Source organism: Microcaecilia unicolor, chromosome 5 (assembly GCF_901765095.1).
Source record: "Microcaecilia unicolor chromosome 5, aMicUni1.1, whole genome shotgun sequence".
Taxonomy (NCBI): domain Eukaryota; kingdom Metazoa; phylum Chordata; class Amphibia; order Gymnophiona; family Siphonopidae; genus Microcaecilia; species Microcaecilia unicolor.
Window position 1 is genome coordinate 214,744,858 of NC_044035.1, and position 11,239 is coordinate 214,756,096.

Sequence of the window (11,239 nt, forward strand, 5' to 3'; positions counted from 1 at the left end):
CTCCAATCGGAATCTTCACTAGCAAAGTCCTTTGCTAGCCCTCGCGCGCCCGCGCGCACCGCGCATGCGCGGCCGTCTTCTCGCCCGAAACCGGCTCGAGCCGGCCAGTCTTCTTTTGTCCGCACTCGGTACGGTCGTATTTTTCGCCGTGTCGAGCCCCGGAGAGTCGACCTCGCGCGTCCATATTGTTGAACGTGTTTTTTTCTTCGGAAAAGCTTTTCTTGTACTCGGGAAGTGCTCTGGAACCCCTCCACCGGGTTTCGTTTCAATCCTCCCCGTATTTCCAGCTTTTGGCCCCGATAAGTTTTCTTTCGTCGTCGGGGTAGGCCTCTTTTCGGCCTCGGTCGAGATTTTCTCCCTCTAAAGTTTTTGGTGCTCTTTTTCCGTCATTTCGGACTTTGATTTCGCCGGCGTGATTTTTCCGCCCATGACATCGAAGCCTTCCAGCGGCTTCAAGAAGTGCACCCAGTGCGCCCGGGTTATCTCGCTCACTGATCGACACTCGTCGTGTCTTCAGTGTCTGGGGGCCGAGCACCGCCCTCAGAACTGTAGTCCTGTGTTCCCTGCTTCAAAGGCGGACTCAGGTAGCGGACTAGCCCAGTGGAACGTTTTGTTCTCGGGCTCTTCGTCGGCATCGGCACCGGGATCTTCGAGTGCATCGACGTCGTCAGCGTCCAGACCATCTTCCTCGGCCGCCCGTGCATCGAGGCATCGGGCCTCTGCATCGGCGCCGAGACATCGGATAGCTGCATCGACGTCGGTGGTACCGGGACCTCGTCTGCTGATGTCGTCGGACGGTGGTGCATCGTCAGGAGTGCAGGTGAGGGCTGTCCATTCCCCTGCTGGTGGCGGTGAGCCTTCGGGTGGGTCTCCTCCCACCCTGAGGGCTCCTGCGGTACAGCCCCCCCGAGACCGACCTTCTTCGGCCTCGGCCCCGAGGAAGCGACGGATGGATTCTACGTCCTCCTCGTCGGTGCCGGGGAGCTCCGGTGACATGCTTCGGAAGAAGTCGAAGAAGCATCGACACCGGTCTCCTCCCCGCGTCGGCACCGAGAGCTCTGGGCCGCCGAGGGATTCGGCACCCAGCAGGCATCGGCACCGAGAGGACCGCTCACCCTCTGTCCAAGAGGTGTCGATGCGCTCCACTCTGGACAGCCCGGAACAGCCTCCTCGCCCGGAACAGGTCCTGATGTCGACGCCTGCATCGACCTCACAGCCTTTCTCTGCAGCCGCTCTAAACGAGAGCCTCCGGGCCGTTCTCCCAGAGATTCTGGGAGAGCTGTTGCGCCCTACCCCTCCGGTACCGGCGGTGCTTGCGCCTCCGGTACCGTCGAGCGTGGCGCCGGCTGGCCCATCGCCCAGGTTGAGGTCCCCGACGTCGGTACCGCGTGCGGTGCCGGCAGCGGCCACCTCCCAGGAAGGCTCCCCGACTACGTCGGCGGAGGGAGCTTCGCCGATGCGGGCGAGGGAGTCTACCTCTCGACACCCCCATCGTGGACGTGGCTCCACTGAGTCGAGCAGGGCGAGGTTGCAGACACAGGTTCGTGAACTTGTGTCTGACACCGAGGGTGAGGCCTCGTGGGAGGAAGAGGAAGATCCTAGATATTTCTCTGACGAGGAGTCTGAGGGTCTGCCTTCTGATCCCACTCCCTCTCCTGAAAGACAGCTTTCTCCTCCCGAGAGTCTGTCTTTCGCTTCCTTTGTCCGGGAGATGTCTACGGCCATCCCCTTCCCGGTGGTTGTGGAGGACGAGCCCAGGGCTGAAATGTTTGAGCTCCTGGACTATCCTTCTCCACCTAAGGAAGCGTCCACCGTTCCCTTGCACCATGTCCTTAAAAAGACATTGCTTGCGAACTGGACGAAACCCTTAACTAATCCCCACCTTCCCAAGAAGATCGAGTCCCAGTACCGGATCCATGGGGACCCAGAGCTGATGCGCACTCAGTTGCCTCACGACTCTGGAGTTGTGGATTTGGCCCTAAAGAAGGCTAAGAGTTCTAGGGAACATGCTTCGGCGCCCCCGGGCAAGGACGCTAGAACCTTAGACTCCTTTGGGAGGAAGGCCTACCATTCCTCTATGCTCGTGTCCAAGATCCAGTCTTACCAGCTCTACACGAGCATACACATGCGGAACAATGTGCGGCAGTTGGCGGGCTTGGTTGATGCTCTTCCCCCTGAGCAAGCCAAGCCTTTTCAGGAGGTGGTCAGGCAGCTGAAGGCGTGCAGAAAATTCCTGGCCAGAGGAGTTTATGACACTTTTGATGTTGCGTCCAGGGCCGCTGCTCAAGGTGTGGTGATGCGCAGGCTCTCATGGCTGCGTGCCGCCGACCTGGAGAATAGAATCCAGCAGCGGATTGCGGACTCGCCTTGCCGTGCGGACAACATTTTTGGCGAAAAAGTCGAACAGGTGGTAGAGTCTCTCCACCAGCGGGACACCGCATTCGACAAATTCGCCCGCCGGCAGCCTTCAGCTTCTACCTCTACAGGTAGACGATTTTTCGGGGGAAGGAAGACTGTTCCCTACTCTTCTGGCAAGCGTAGGTACAATCCTCCTTCCCGACAGCCTGCGGCCCAGGCTAAGCCCCAGCGCGCTCGCTCTCGTCAGCAGCGTGCGACTCAGCAAGGCCCCGCGGCTCCCCAGCAAAAGCAAGGGGCGAGCTTTTGACTGGCTCCAGCAGAGCATAGCCGACATCCAAGTGTCCGTGCCGGGCGACCTGCCAGTCGGAGGGAGGTTGAAAGCTTTTCACCGAAGGTGGCCTCTCATAACCTCCGATCAGTGGGTTCTGCAAATAGTCCGGCAGGGGTACACCCTCAATTTGACCTCAAAACCTCCAAATTGTCCACCGGGAGCTCAGTCTTACAGCTTCCAGCACAAGAGGGTACTTGCAGAGGAACTCTCCGCCCTTCTCAGCGCCAATGCGGTCGAGCCCGTGCCATCCGGGCAAGAAGGGCTGGGATTCTATTCCAGGTACTTCCTTGTGGAAAAGAAAACAGGGGGGATGCGTCCCATCCTAGACCTAAGGGCCCTGAACAAATATCTCGTAAAAGAAAAGTTCAGGATGCTTTCCCTGGGCACCCTTCTCCCCATGATTCAGCAAAACGATTGGCTATGCTCTCTGGACTTGAAGGATGCCTACACACATATCCCGATACTGCCAGCTCACAGACAGTATCTGCGATTTCAGTTGGGCACACGCCACTTCCAGTACTGTGTGCTACCCTTTGGGCTCGCCTCTGCGCCCAGGGTGTTCACAAAGTGCCTAGCTGTGGTAGCAGCGGCACTTCGCAGGCTGGGAGTACACGTGTTCCCATATCTCGATGATTGGCTGGTAAAGAACACGTCCGAGGCAGGAGCCCTGCAGTCCATGCAGATGACTATTCGCCTTCTGGAGCTACTGGGGTTTGTGATAAATTACCCAAAGTCCCATCTTCTTCCAGTGCAGAACCTCGAATTCATAGGAGCCCTGCTGGATTCTCGGACGACTCGCGCCTATCTCCCAGAGACGAGAGCCAGCAACTTGTTGTCCCTCGTCTCCCGGGTGCGGGCGTCCCAGCAGATCACAGCTCGGCAGATGTTGAGATTGCTGGGCCATATGGCCTCCACAGTTCATGTGACTCCCATGGCCCGCCTTCACATGAGATCTGCTCAATGGACCCTAGCCTCCCAGTGGTATCAGGCCGCTGGAGGTCTAGAGGACGTGATCCACCTGTCCACGAGTTTTCTCAAATCCCTGTATTGGTGGACGATTTGGTCCAATTTGACTCTGGGACGTCCCTTCCAAATTCCTCAGCCACAAAAAGTGCTGACCACGGATGCGTCTCTCCTGGGATGGGGAGCTCATGTCGATGGGCTTCACACCCAAGGAAGCTGGTCCCTCCAAGAACGCGATCTACAGATCAATCTTCTGGAGTTACGAGCGATCTGGAACGCTCTGAAGGCTTTCAGAGATCGGCTGTCCCACCAAATTATTCAAATTCAGACAGACAACCAGGTTGCCATGTACTATGTAAACAAGCAGGGGGGCACCGGATCTCGCCCCCTGTGTCAGGAAGCCGTCAGCATGTGGACCTGGGCTCGCCGGCACGGCATGGTGCTCCAAGCCACATATCTGGCGGGCGTAAACAACAGTCTGGCCGACAGGTTGAGCAGGATTATGCAACCTCACGAGTGGTCGCTCAGCTCCCGAGTGGTGCGCCAGATCTTCCAAGCGTGGGGCACCCCCTTGGTGGATCTCTTCGCATCTCGAGCAAACCACAAAGTCCCTCAGTTCTGTTCCAGGCTTCAGGCCAACGGCAGACTGGCGTCGGATGCCTTCCTCCTCGATTGGGGGGAGGGCCTGCTGTATGCTTATCCTCCCATACCTCTGGTGGGGAAGACTTTGTTGAAACTCAAGCAAGACCGAGGCACCATGATCCTGATTGCTCCTTTTTGGCCGCGTCAGATCTGGTTCCCTCTTCTTCTGGAGTTATCCTCCGAAGAACCGTGGAGATTGGAGTGTTTTCCGACCCTCATCACGCAGGACGAAGGGGCTCTTCTGCATCCCAACCTCCGGTCCCTGGCTCTCACCGCCCTGGATGTTGAGGGCGTAGATTTTGCCTCTTTGGGTCTGCCAGAGGGTGTCTCCCGTATCTTGCTGCTTCCAGGAAAGACTCCACTAAGAGAAGTTACTTCTTTCATTGGAGGAGGTTTGCCGTCTGGTGTGACAGCAAGGCCCTAGATCCTCGCTCTTGTCCTACACAGACCCTGCTTGAATACCTTCTGCACTTGTCTGAGTCTGGTCTTAAGACCAACTCCGTAAGGGTTCATCTTAGTGCAATCAGTGCATACCATTACCAAGTGGAAGGTAAGCCGATCTCAGGACAGCCTTTAGTTGTTCGCTTCATGAGAGGTTTGCTTTTGTCAAAGCCCCCTGTCAAGCCTCCTACAGTGTCATGGGATCTCAATGTCGTTCTCACCCAGCTGATGAAACCTCCTTTTGAGCCACTGAATTCCTGCCATCTGAAGTACTTGACCTGGAAGGTCATTTCTTGGTGGCAGTTACTTCAGCTCGTAGAGTCAGTGAGCTTCAGGCCCTGGTAGCCCAGGCCCCTTACACCAAATTTCATCATAACAGAGTAGTCCTCCGCACTCACCCTAAGTTCCTGCCAAAGGTCGTGTCGGAGTTCCATCTGAACCAGTCAATTGTCTTGCCAACATTCTTTCCCCGTCCTCATTCCTGCCCTGCTGAACGTCAGCTGCACACATTGGACTGCAAGAGAGCATTGGCCTTCTACCTGGAGCGGACACAGCCCCACAGACAGTCCGCCCAATTGTTTGTTTCTTTTGACCCCAATAGGAGGGGAGTGGCTGTAGGGAAACGCACCATATCCAATTGGCTAGCAGATTGCATTTCCTTCACTTACGCCCAGGCGGGGCTGGCTCTTGAGGGTCATGTCACGGCTCATAATGTTAGAGCCATGGCTGCGTCGGTAGCCCACTTGAAGTCAGCCTCCATTGAAGAAATTTGCAAAGCTGCGACGTGGGCTTCTGTCCACACATTCACATCCCATTACTGCCTGCAGCAGGATACCCGACGCGACAGTCGGTTTGGGCAGTCAGTTCTTCAGAACCTGTTTGGGCTTTAGGATCCAACTCCACCCCCCGAGGGCCCTGTTTGTTCTGTTCCAGGCTACACTCTCAGTTAGTTGGTAAATTTTTTTAGGTCAATCTCAGTTATGTCCTCGCCGTTGCGAGGCCCTATTGACCATGTTTGATGTTTTGAGTGAGCCTGGGGGCTAGGGATACCCCATCAGTGAGAACAAGCAGCCTGCTTGTCCTCGGAGAAAGCGAATGCTACATACCTGTAGAAGATATTCTCCGAGGACAGCAGGCTGATTGTTCTCACAAACCCGCCCGCCTCCCCTTTGGAGTTGTGTCTTCCCTTAAGAGTTTGTCTTGCTACATACTGGACTGGCCGGCTCGAGCCGGTTTCGGGCGGGAAGACGGCCGCGCATGCGCGGTGCGCGCGGGCGCGCGAGGGCTAGCAAAGGACTTTGCTAGTGAAGATTCCGATTGGAGGGGCTGCCGTGGACGTCACCCATCAGTGAGAACAATCAGCCTGCTGTCCTCGGAGAATACCTTCTACAGGTATGTAGCATTCGCTTAACTGTAAAAAGACAAACTTCCTTCAAGCCTCTCTGCATTGTTGCTCACAAGGGAGCCCATTTACCAAGCTGGGGCAAGCAGTAACTCGTGCTTACAACAGCTTAAAATGGTGTACCACAGGGTACACTGAGGCATCCCATGGTACTTTTGACATGCACACACTATTTATTTTTTCACTGAGGGGCCGTGTCAGGGGATGGAGAATGGGCATGCCTGCACTAATCAGTTAGAATAGACAAATTGCTGTATGAGCCCTTACTGCCCACATGGCCATGTGCTATGTCTATGACAGCCTCAGGTATAACAGGCATTCAGACCAAAGCAGGGAGCAAGTGTGAGAAGTGGTTAGTGAAGTGGACTTTAAACCAAGGGACCTACTTTAACTCAAATTTTTTTTTTAAATTGTGAGCCCTCCAGTAACAGAAATGTACCTATTGTACCTAAATGTATAAGTCACCTGCAAGCCTGAAGGCTATTGAAGTGGTCTACATTCAGGTACAATAGGAATTTTTCTGTTCCTGGAAGGCTCATAATTACAAAATAAAAGAGCTGAAGTGGGATTTGAACTGTGGTCCCTTGGTTTAAAGTCCACAACACTAACCACTAGGTTACCCCTCTGCTCTTCCTGGGTGTTTGTATAGCCATTTTTCTCAAAATGATGCCAGACAGATATCTCTATTCCTAGTTTTGTTTTGAGATTCAGAAGTTGGACTTTTCATTTTGGAAAATAGCTGTTCATTTCAGACATTCTCAGCACAAAAGTATCCATCTCGCAGCCATTTTCAAATAAAATCTGGACGTTTTTCCCATTTGAAATTGGCTGTGAGATAAATGTTTTTTGGACGCTATAAGCAGGACATCCCAATTCTGACTTGGACATTCTTTCAAAAACGCCCCTCTATTCAATTTCTAACCCAGTTCTCCATCCTGAGATCCAACTTCCAGCTGCTCAGTTTATTTTCTTTCTAAATGCATCTGAACTGTCATTTAGGCCAGAAGTTAGTTAAGTCCAGTTATTTTACCACAAGTTGTAATATTTTAGCACAGGGTCTCATTGAATAAAATGGGAACCTGTGCAAAAATAGCATGATGTAGTAAAATAATCCGTCTTAATGGTAGCCTACGTTAATAACTTTCCCTCTTAGGGGCCCTTTGACTAAGCTGTGGTAAGAAATGGCCTTTTCGCATCCTAATGCAGGACTTTCCCACATGCTAAGGCCATTTTTCTGCACCAGTAAAACAGCTTTTTCCTTATTTATTTTTGCAGGGCCCACACTTAGTGCATGGGACTGGCAAAAATATAACTTGAGAGCAACTTTTTAGAAGGCGGTAAATGCTCCTGCTTTAACTGTGCACTCTCCAGCTAGTGTGTGGTAATATCCATGTGCTAGCTGCGTAATGCAGGAACACCCACTCTCTGCCCATTACATGTCCTCTCAAACAACATTTTAAAAATAGCAAACACTTACATGGAAATTGTCACAGGATGCTTTGGTGTGTCCTGCAGTAAGCATTTGCCGCTATGCTAAGCTCTTGTTAGTGCTTAGCACAGGTTCGTAAATGGGCCCATCCTTGTGCTGTCTCCAAAAATGGCATAATTCTGAAAAGTCTAACAGTTTTAGATAAAGGGGACTTGATATACTGCCTTTATGTGGTATTTTGCAATGACATTCAAAGCAGTTTACATAGATACAGGTACTTATTTTGTATCTGGGGCAATGGAAGGTTAAGTGACTTGCCCACAGTCACAAGGAGCTGCAGTGGGAATCAAACCCAGTTCCCCAGGATCAAAGTCCGCTGCACTAACCACTAGGCTACTCCTCCATATCAGATATGTAAAGACAGAAATGAATAGAGGATTACAGAAATACCAACAGTAGTGATGCTGACAGTAGAAAAGAGAAAAGATTGCACCATCATTTTGACACATTGGGTACAGGGAAGAAGATGAACAATAGATTGTAGTACAATACTGATAGGTTAGCTGTATGGATAAATATAAAAATCTGTAGCGGCACTCTGCTATGATTATTAAATTGCATTGCCCTTTGCCATTGTGTTTGAGAATTGTACTATTTTGTATGCAACCGGAATAAGGAAGCTTATTCTACTTAAAAATTGTTCCGTATGTTTGTATTTGTCCTGCTACATACATACATACATACATACATATATCTGTACAGCATTGTGTATACAAATGATGATGTACAGCACACTACAAATGGTGACAATAATAATATAACCAGGTAAAGATAATCCAGTTAACTTTGGGTCAGCCCTCCAGTATAACCAGAATTGTCTACTTAATTTTAACAGGACAGTACTAATAGTTAGTGCTCTCCATCTAAAGTTTTACCACACCTGGAACACTTCTGTCTCGACCTCTTTGGTGATGGCTAAATTTTTCCTGGCCAACTTATTCACCTGACAAAATTTAACCAATCAGGGAGGAGAATTTCAACAGCAACGATTTGACTGAGTAACTCTTTGAGTATTAGACAAACCCTTTGATTAGTGGCCTTTAAATTATGAACATCCTAAATACAAATACAAACTGCTACTCAAACTTTTTATATACACTGAAAAATGTAGGCTTGAAGAACAGCATTACTGTCTCTGCATGGCTTGTATTACTGCAGTATAAATAACTTCTTTTTCTTTATATTATTTCAGGTTTAAGCAATGTTTTCCTGAAAGATTCTACAGATCAACAGATCTCAGGACAGAAAAAAGTCAGGAATAATGCTTGAACAGAATCATATCCTGTGATAAACAGGTTCCTTAATTACTAGTGAGGATGTGTTCTCCTATTACTAGTATATAGTTACCTGTGATGAGCATTAATGAATTAAGGAAACCCTATTACTGCAGTGGAGACAGACCCCTCATTGGTATTAAATGAAGAGGCCAGACATGTTTTTGGTTGAAGATAGACTGAATAGCTCTGTGTGTTATCAACATACTGTAGTGATTTGAAAGTAAAATATTATACAAATGTTGTAAATAATTTGTTATAATTTACATTCATTCTATAAGTTGCATATTTTATAAAGTTTGTTAAAAGTATGTAAAATACAGTAGAATAACTTTCTGTGCAATTTTTATATTGAACTCAAATGTGACTTGGTACGTATATCTTATGTTGTGCCATAGTTGTGCTTAAAATAGAAATAATTTATTAACTCATCACTTGTGTTTGAATGAAACCAATCTCCTGGTTCTAAAGAGATGCTCCATAAGATGATGTGGTTGTGAAATTTTTTTTTTTTTATGTAGGAGTATACAGTCACACGCACATGCAGAAAAAGTGGAAGAATGTCAGGCTAGCAATGACCAAAATGCTTTTATTTTATAAAAATTAAAAGCAAATACAAGCCTAATGGAAAGTGAGTTACACAAACCATATAAAAGTCCAGTCAATGTTCAAATCAAAGCCAAGCCTGACATATTTTGTTATTGCTGTCTGCTTCAGGGCATATTAACTAGTTCATCATCTGAACATGTGGCAAAACACTGCCCTAAGAGCAAAAAGAGAACTGTCAACAGAACCATGGGAAGAATGAGGGTAAGAAAGGAGAAAGTATAGAAAAACAATAGGGAGGAAGTTATTAACATGGGTTATCATTAAGATGGATTTTTGTACCTAAAGTCGTACTATTTTAGCACAGGTTCTCTTTGCACCCAGAGATAAAATAGCATGACTTCTGGTTAAGAATATGGGGGGGGGGGGGATGGGGGGCAGCGTAACTCATAGTTGTGAATTATTTAAGGGGGAAGTTATGAACATGGGCTACCATTAAGATAGGTTATTTTACCTTTCAAAAGACTGTCTTTTTCACAACATCAGGCAGCAGACACAAAGCCGTTTTAATATTAACTTTCACAAGAAACCATAGATGGGGTCTGATCCATCATGCTTTTAATACACACTGATTTTTGCTGTTTGCAACTTTGGCTTCTCTTCTTTAAAGTGGACTCCTCCCTTCCTCTCAGCTTTTCGGCAAGCAGGCTGTTCTTTGTGTGAGATCAATCGATATGCAGTCTCTCTCAAACCCCCTTCCTTTTCTGTTTGTAGGATCAGAGCCTGGCAATGTGGATCAGCGGCAGATAGCCCCTGCACAACAAACAGGTATAGAAAAAACTCCAGACCCACATATTTTACACTGTTTGCAAGTTTGGCTGTTTTAAAAAAGTGCTGGTTAACATCATGCTATACCCTGCCCCTCCTCACCATACGTGTACCCTTGCCCCTCCACACCTCTACACTTGAATAAGCTAGGGAAGATCACGTGAATGTAGTCATATATTTTATTCACAGGGAAAGTTACAGATAAGCAAAGGCTTTGCTCTAAGAGTATCCCTCTAGGAAGCATAGAGTTTTTTTTTTTAAAGTTAAGTAAAGAATATGCAAAGAATTTTTGGAGCATATTATACAATAAGTGTGGATATAATCAGTAGCCGTAAGGCAACGTGTTAAAATTTTGCATTAAAACCTGTTTATCATACACAACCCTTTGAATTTTCTTAAGTACATAAGATTCACCGGGTCTTGTTTCTGACTACCTTTTTGCTGGATGGATATTTTGGTTTGTTCACCCAGTGGCACCCTTGGATCAAAATACATAACAAGCTCCTTTAGACTGCAAAAATGTATTTTCTCGCTGTTTTTGCTGTTGCGTGTGATTCCGTTTACCTTCAGGTGGGTCTCCCCGCTGGATATCGTGTACCCATATGTTTTAGGACTGGCCAAGACAAAATCTGTGATATGCTCGTCTTTAGGGATCTCGCTCATTAATTCACCTAAAATGTCACCCAGAGGAGGATTCCAGTCACCCTCCTTGCTCACAAAAATCACAGAGTCTGTGTCGTGATAAAGACAGTGTTCTTGTAAAGCATCAAGAACCCTGTACCGCTCTAGCCAGGCATGCACAGTTATAAAAGAGGCAAGCCGCATCATCATCTACAGTGGTGGAAATAAGTATTTGATCCCTTGCTGATTTTGTAAGTTTGCCCACTGACAAAGACATGAGCAGCCCATAATTGAAGGGTAGGTTATTGGTAACAGTGAGAGATAGCACATCACAAATTAAATCC

At 48.4% G+C, this 11,239-nt stretch overlaps 1 protein-coding gene across 1 annotated transcript in view; it reads left to right on the forward strand.

Annotated features, from left to right (window-relative positions):
• PLEKHG4 (pleckstrin homology and RhoGEF domain containing G4) overlaps positions 1-9,168 on the forward strand; it is a 507,451-nt gene extending 498,283 nt beyond the window's left edge. The window contains exon 24 of the mRNA XM_030205018.1: positions 8,819-9,168. The gene's annotated coding sequence lies outside the window, so the exon portion shown is untranslated. The remainder of the gene's footprint in view (positions 1-8,818) is intronic.
• Positions 9,169-11,239: the final 2,071 nt, after the last annotated feature.